Genomic DNA, 8,289 nt, shown 5'->3' on the forward strand with positions numbered 1-8,289 from the left:
AGGGGGGGGTGGATTTTGGGACTCTCATTCCGTCTGCTGAGTTCTCAGCCCCTCTGCCAGGGGGAGGCTGGAAACAGGCATTCTCAGGTTGTCTTCTAAGATCTCAGCCATATCCTACCAAAGTCAGGTTTGCCCCTGGGCCTTGGAGGGGCCTCATGCAATCCCAGCGCAATTAGGGGAAGCTCACCACTACGTGGAGGCAGGATCTGGGCATACTCAGGCAGTCCCTTGCGTTCTCTGCCCCTATGCCAGAGGGAGGTGGGAAACAGGTACACTTCGGAGGTTTGCTGAAACCACAGAACACAGATGGAGGTGGGAACCCTCCCTCTAGGGTTAACTCTTAAGGTAGTGGCTGGAGAGATGGCTCAGCAGTTACAGAATGTTTGCTTCTCTAAGAGGACAGGAGTTTGGATCCCAGAACACCCGCTTAACAATCCTGTGTCCTGTACATGCCTTTAACTCTAGCTCTGAGTGGGGTGGAAACAGGATTGTTCAGGCCAGCTGGGGCTACAGAGAGACCCTGTCACAAAAACAAACAAACCAATATATTGAGACTTATGAGTAAGATGGTGAACTAGAAACTGTTTTGCTTTTGACTTAGTAAACAACGAATAAGAAAAAATGGATCACTCTAAAAAAGAAATGCTTCATAAATACACTTGGGAAGTGAAAGGACACCTGAAAAGTACAAAAAAAGACTGGTGACAGGAAAGTAAGCTGGAAACAGCTTCCAGGGGGATGCTCCCTGTAGGGAGCGGGAACAACCCTCATCCAAAAGGTAAGATGGTTGGCCCTGGTGGAAAGAGCAGAGTAAGCTGACAGCCCTCGAGCTAGTCCAATTGCTGATTTTTTTGAGCGATTCTAATGATATATGGGTTGGCACTGGAGAGAAATCCTGTTGTGTTACTCTATATGACTTGGAGAGTAGCGACCTAGTCATCTTGAAATTGTTAAAACTGAGCTATCCTGGAAATCTGAACAGGGAAAACCCATAGGTCAGGGATCCTCAATTTGGCCTTCCATGGCCAAGTGATTGAGAAGGGCCATGAAGACAGTTGTGGAAAAAAAGGAGTGCCAGGTGCTGACATGCTCAAGGGTACAGGTGACAGGAAGCTTGACTTGGGGCACAGAAGTTCACAGGGAAAGACAGCCCTGTCTTCAGTGGCTGGGAACAGACCTCCAATTGAGAATAACCCTGGAGTTTGGTAGCACCAAGCCTTAGGTCACGGATGGATCAACCTCTGGAACTACCTGTTCAGTGCTGTAGAGCTTCAGAACTCAAGTTCATCGTTGCACTTGATATCCACAGCTGCATCCTGCCAGCACTGAAAAGGCCTTGAAAATAGGAAGACAGGTCTTGGTCTGTATGAATCTGTGTTACAACACCTCCTAAATGCACTTGGGTTACATCCTCTAGCTAGAGTATTGGACACATCAGGGGATACGATCTGGGGAGTGAGAGGACCTGCTCAGCCCTCAGACTTCGAAACGTGCCCAGTACAGGTTCCTGGTACAAAAAGATGGGAAGCTACCAGAGGTGTCAACAGCCCTAGTGGACACTGAACATTGGCCTAATAACAGACTGAGCAGTCACCTCCCCTCCCTGCATATTAACAGGCACACTGCAATTTTCAAGGACCCAGATAGAAGATACTAGAAGCTACTAATTATATTTTTCCTTAACTTTTGTTAGTCCTTTTTATTATACTTTGTTTGGGGGCGTTGTGTGTTTCTGTTGTTTTGAGACTGTCTTCTTGTAACCTCAGGTGGCCTGGAACTTGCTATGTAGACCAAGCTGGCCTCACAAAGATTTACCTGCCTCTGCCTTCTGAGTGCTGGGATTAAAAGTGTGTACCACCATGCCCAGCTAAGCCTTTTTTTTTTTTTAAGTTTACAATTGATTGTGTTCTTGTTTTTAGCATATATTATTGGTATAAAATAATGGGCCATTGTCATGATATTTCCACATGTATACATTCCCATTAATCCTTTTTTGTTACTTTTCCCCCTCATTATTGGTCCTCCTCCTTGATTATAATTTTTAAAAGAATTACATATGGGGGGCTGAAGAGATGGCTCAGCAGTTAAGAACACTTCTTGCAGAAGACCTGGCAGCTAACAACTGTTGTAACTCCAGTCCCAGGGGATCCAACAGACTCTTCTGACCTCCTCGGGCATTGCGTGACACGGGTGCATTTACCTACATGCACGCAATACACACAGCATTTTTAAAAATTAAAATAATTACAAAGCTGGGTGTGGTGGTGTATGCCTTTAATCCCAGCACTCAGGAGGCAGAGGCTGGTGGATCTCTGTGCGTTCAAGGTCAGCCTGGTCTACATAGTGAGTTCCAGGACAGCTGGGGTTACAGGGAGACCCTGTCTCAAAAAGACCCAAAAAAAAAAAAAAATTGTATGTGTATGAGTGTTCTGCCTGCATGATTGTTAAGTGCACTCCTGAGTGCAATGCCCATTGTGGCCAGAAGAGGGTGTCAGATTCCCTGGAATTGAAGTTACAGATGGTTGTTGGCCACTATAAGGGTGCTGGGAACCAAACTTGGGTCCACTGCAAGAGCAGCCAGTGCTCTTAACTGCTGAGCCATCTCTCCAGCACCTGACAGTATTTTTCTTAAGTATCATTCATATAATCAATAAAAGTTTTAAATTTAAAAGTAAGCAAAGTTAGTATTTTAACTACTACATTAAAAGGAAATTTATGATAGAGCTTTATTATATTTGTATATATGGCCTGTAATAAATGGAAACTCCATGTATAACCAGGATTTGGTCCATGTGGCACACCTTTTATTTTTAATGACTGTAGAGTTTTCTGGTTAAAAAAAAAGGTGGATTTTAATATGTGGGCCACATCTGTGGGGTTACTTTTTGACATATATCCCTTTGGTCATAAACCCTCATCATATTGCTGTACATATAGAAAAATAATATAATTCCTAATGGTATTTTTCCCTAAGACCTCACTGGCATGAAGATTGTATAGTGGTATTTCTGATTATTACTTCGTTGTTTATATATGCCAACTAAGTTATAATAAACAGTCCCTGTTAATCTTAGTCCCATCACCTGTTAGATATCTTTTCTCAATTATAACCTTCCTTTCCCTCTTCTGTCTGTTCTCTTCCTCCCTATTCCCCTCCCTTCCTCCCCAGCCCCTTCTCTCTCTTTTCTTTTTATTCTAATTTGTTAGCCCTTTTTATCACAGCTCTGACATTTTCCCCATCATTTAATTGTCACCTTGCTGAGGCTTTTCAGGTTTGAGTTATGACACACAGAACTGTATGCCAATTGGAGACCTACCCCCGTTTTCCATGTGGGTTACCAAATTCCTAGAAGAGAGTGCTAAGGGTGTTACTGGTGAGGTTGGGAGTGGAGTGTTTCCAGGTTCCTGGCCTCTTACCTAAAGAATTGAAAATAGGGATTCACACAGACATGCGAAAGTAGAAAGACAAATTTATTCAAAGTGGAGCAACAGTACAGGTTAGACCAGGATCTACTGCCAAGGTTGACAATCAGCCATATGAGCAAGGTTATCTGGAGTGTCTCTTTTTTTAATAAAGATTTATTTACTTATTTTTAAACATTTTTTCTTTAAAAAATGTTTATGTGTATGAGTGTTAATGCCTGCATGTATGTAAGTGCACCCATGTCGTGCAGTGCCCTCAGAGGAGGAAAGAGGGCATAGGATCCTCTAGAACTGGAGTTACTGACCATTGTTAGCTTCCATCTGTGTGCTGGGATTCGAACCCAGGTCTTCTGGTTAACCGCTGAGCCATCTTATCAGCCCTCTATTTTATATGCATGTATGTTTACCTGCATGCATTTATATGTACCACATGGGTACAGGAGCCTGTGAAGGCCAGAAGAGGTGGTCAGATCTCCTGTTACAGGTGTAACGGCCATGTGGATGCTGGGAACGGAATCCAGGTCCTCTGCAAGAGCAGCGGGTGTTCTTAACCACTGAGCTGTCTCTCCAGTCCTACCCTAGGGCATCTTTTTTTTTTTAATTTAAAAAATTTTTTTGTTAGAACAACTCAGCAAAATAAAATTCTGGTTTATTGTTGGACATTGTTTCACATATAAATCAAACAGGCCAACAAAACAACCCCCCCAACGACTTTATAGACAAAAAAAGAAACCTTTTATCTTCGGCCTTTTTAACCATCTCATACAAACCAAGTACTTATAGTACAGTTTGGTACATACACAAACTTACTGAAATGCTCAGAATAAATTGTTTATGTTGTTGCTTTTTCACAAGGTTCTTTTTCTCCTTTGAGATTAATGATGAACATCTTCACACCACACGAGTAGTCAGAAGTCGGTCAGAGAGGCTGGCTTGGTCACCCGTTATTTGAAAAGGCTGACCCCAACAATATGTACAAAAATATAAAATGTAAATGAAAAATACAAACTTTCCTTTTAAAGTACCTTTAAGAAAAAAAGCAGGTCCTCGGAAGTTTTGTTTTTTTCCTCCCCTGTTGCAAATTCATGCTGTGGATTTGGTGGGGTGGTGGAGAGTACATGTCATCTGCGGTGGCACTGCCCCTGTGGGCGGGCAGGTCTGCCTCGACTGGAAGGTGACCCCGGTTAGATTCTGAGACCAGAAGTGGAGGGTGAATAGGTCACGGTGGCCTTTTTAAATTTAATTAACTTTCTCTTCTTGCTGTCTAGTCATCTCATCGATCTTCTTTTTCTTGATATCCACATCCTCATCCTCATCACCTTCAGCTGCTCGCTTGCTCAGCACTGCCTCAGTCTCATCTTCACCCCCATCTTCCTCGCCATCACCTTCTTCCTCCTCCTCTTCCTCCCCACCTTCTTCCTCTTCTTCATCTACCTCACTGTCAGCCTCATTAGTGTTCCCATAGGCAGGTGCTTCTCTTCAATTCTCTGCCTCCTCCACAACTTCCTTCTTCTTCAAGTCCTTGGTGGTAATCTCGGAGCTGGTGTCCACGGGCCCTGTCTGAGGTGGGGGGGCATGCAGGTGATCGGATTTGGCCCAAAGGAAATAGGGGCTGCCTACTAAGAGGCATAGTAGTGGTTCTCTATGCTGATTGATAGAGTGGGTCATATGTCCATTTTTTCCTACTGTGCATGTCCCTTCCCACAACACATTTGATTTTAATCATATGCACACCCAATTATGTATGAGCATAAGATGATAAATATGAGAGTTTCCCTAAAAGTTCACTTTATGGATACAGTTTGCCTTACTGTGTATGCACCCAAAATCAGTTCAGGCTGGGTTGGCCTTTCTAATCTTCCTATTCGGAAACTTTACAAATATACTTGAATAGGAACTGTCTAAATTTTATTGTCAGGAGTAGAGAAACCTACAACTGTTCAGACAGGGGTGTATGTGTAGCTGGATGCAGGTGGGGCTCTGGGAGAGTTCTGAGAATGCTGGGTGCATCCTTGGGAGAGGGGTGTAAAGGAGCTAGGCTGTCAAGTATGGTGTTACAAGGGATGTGCATAACCCAAGCCAAGTTCAGCCCCAGGTTATTAAGCTATTCTTTGTGTTTGCCTGCCTCAAGGGGATAAGATTTGGAAATCAGAAAGCCTAGGTTTGTGTCCTCACTCCTTAGTAGCTATTTGAATTTGAATAAGTCCTTTATTGTCTGAGCATCATTTGTTAACCTATAAAACAGATGCCAAATTGAGTGGCCTTCAGTGCCATTGCAATGTCATTGCACCTACTCCCCGCCTCCCACTTGTGAAAAGGACAGTGGACTGTGAACTCCAAAGGTGAAGGTAACTGCGTTTCCTCCCTGCTTCCTCTCAGATATAAGTCAGGCTCTCCTACATGAAGTGGTTTTTTTTGCTTGTTTTTTGTTTTGCTTTGCAGTACTGGGGATGAAATTGCTTTTACAAATGAGAGCTGTCTCCTTTTATGCCAAAGCCACAGCCTGAATTTATATAACTCTGTGACTGAGCTGAAAGAGAAAGATGCTTGTCAAGAGGATACCACAAATCTGAAGGAAGTTATAATACTGGAGACCACAGAGTGAAGATTAAAACTTATTTTGGCAGACTTCAGCCCTGGGTTGGAAATAGTAAGATGGAACATAACTGAGATAAGGAAAGGTTCCTCATTTAAGTGTAATTTTGACAATGGAGCTAATCTTTGAGTGATTGTACATGTTAGGTATCCTGCTAAGTGTACATGTTACACAAATCTTATGACAGTTTGATAATGGTATAGTCGAACATTCTGCACTGAGCTACACCCCATACTCTAGTTAGATCTTGTATATTCCCCCAAAGCCCATGTGTTGAAGGGTTGGTCCTGTCTGCTGCACTGTTGGGAGATGGTAGATCTAACCCTAGAAGGAACAGAAAGAAGTTAGGTTTCTGGGGGATTCCTATTTTTCTCATTGATTCCTGACTCTTGAAATTAGCAAGTGTGACTAGTGTCAGGCTTTGGCGCTATTAAACAATATGATAATAAAATTATGCTAAGCCTTGTATTTCTGGTAATTTGTTATGGCAGGAATAGAAAAACTAATACTTTTGCTTCATTTTTCCAGCAAAAGTGTCATTGGGAAGTGGCAGGCTTTTTTGACCACAGCCTAAATATGAAATTATGTGATGGGGTTAAACCCAAAATGGCAAAATAGGGATAGGTAAGATTTTTAGGTCACATCTTACTCTCTTATTATACCTTTTCTAGAATACTGGGTCGATTTTGAATGTCATAATTTTGTGAGCCACCAGCAAATTAAAGTGCCTCATGCATAAGATCAATATAGTGACAAGTCTAAGATTCAGAATTTCAGTGCTTCAGAAATTGATGCACATTACATATACTAAATTTGCCCTATTCCAATATCTTCTGAGAGCATTGCTCTATTTCATCAGACTGTATGACATAGTTTTTTTTTTTTTTTATTTTCATTTATCTGTAGGTGTGTATATCTGTGTGAATATATGCCATGTATGTACGGGTAGGTGCCAAGGAGGCCAGAAGAGGATGTCAGATCCCCTGGAAATGGAATTACAGATGGTTGTAAGCTGCCTGATGTGGGTGCTAGGAACTGACTTCAGGCCCTCTGGAAGAGCAGTACATATTCTTTTGGGGGGGGGATTTTTAAACATTTTTTAAAATTTATTTTATTTTATTATTATTTTTCAATCATTAAAAATTTTTTTTAAATAACTACATGATTAGAAGCATTTCATTACAGCTTTAACATATTCAGTAACACACTCCAGAGCAAGAGTTGAATTAATACAGTTATACAGTACTGAACTCAGTATAAGCCCTGTAAGACATAAAATTAAATGAGTTTTTAACCTTTAAAAAAGATCTCCATTTCATTTTAGAACATATTGTTCCTTGCAGTGTTGGGCACAGATTCCAGAAGCCAAAGAACGGAGACCAGCCCCGAACAATAGCAGGCCGGGACTTTTATTGGGGAATTCCACAGAAACCCGTGCGCGCCAAGCATCCTTTAAAATGATTGGACAGCCCCTTATCCTGAGTATGGGGGGGGGGATTCTTATTGGTAGGAGCTGTCTTCAGGGCTTTGGAATGTGCTGGATGTAATCTTTAGAGCCAGAGGATCCTGTTTATTCCTTATGAAGTCTTAACACATTTGAGCTAGCCTAACATGCCTGGGCTTGCCTAGCCCATAGCCCTTGCATAAGTTCTAGCCAGCTCACAAAATGGGGATGCTTAATCAAAATGGAGTCAATGCAGTTTGAGATCTGACTCTTCATTCCCCTCTTGAGTTGTAACATGGGTTAAATCTTTAAACCATAGCAAACAAGCAAGCAAGCAGTTGTACAGAAGCTAGATGTTTTGCAGTTAGCAAGCAGTTGTCTGGGGTGAAGGGCCTTCCTGGGACACTGGGCTGTACTAGGTACAGAGGATCATCAGTTGGATGGTGTGTCACCGGGTCTGTATGAACTTGAGGAGGGCATTTATGAGACATGGCCCACATGTAAGAGCAATCAAGAGTATCATCAGGGTCCCCGCCAGTTCTGTAATAAGTGTAGTTAACCATGGGGACCATGTGAATAAGGATTCATACCAGTTTTGTTGTTGGAGTCTAGCATCCTCCCATTCATTTAGGCATCTGTGGACCTGGCTAGAGACTGTCTGATCACACCCAAGTGGTTAACATAAAAACAGTATTGTTCTCCCAGGGCGGGACATAGACTGCCTTTCTCCAGAAAGAGTAGGTCTAAGCCTTTCAGGTTCTGTAGGGCTACCTCAGCCAGGGAGGAAAGGGACTCTTCGAGATATTTAACTGACTTTTCTAAGGCC

General features: G+C 42.4%; 1 pseudogene; it reads right to left on the bottom strand.

The window, feature by feature from the left end:
- Positions 1 to 4,662: 4,662 nt before the first annotated feature.
- Positions 4,663 to 5,091, bottom strand: LOC103732811 (annotated as a pseudogene).
- Between the last annotated feature and the right edge of the window lie 3,198 nt (positions 5,092 to 8,289).

Source organism: Nannospalax galili, unplaced genomic scaffold (assembly GCF_000622305.1).
Source record: "Nannospalax galili isolate Female #2095 unplaced genomic scaffold, S.galili_v1.0 scaffold1735, whole genome shotgun sequence".
Lineage (NCBI taxonomy): Eukaryota > Metazoa > Chordata > Mammalia > Rodentia > Spalacidae > Nannospalax > Nannospalax galili.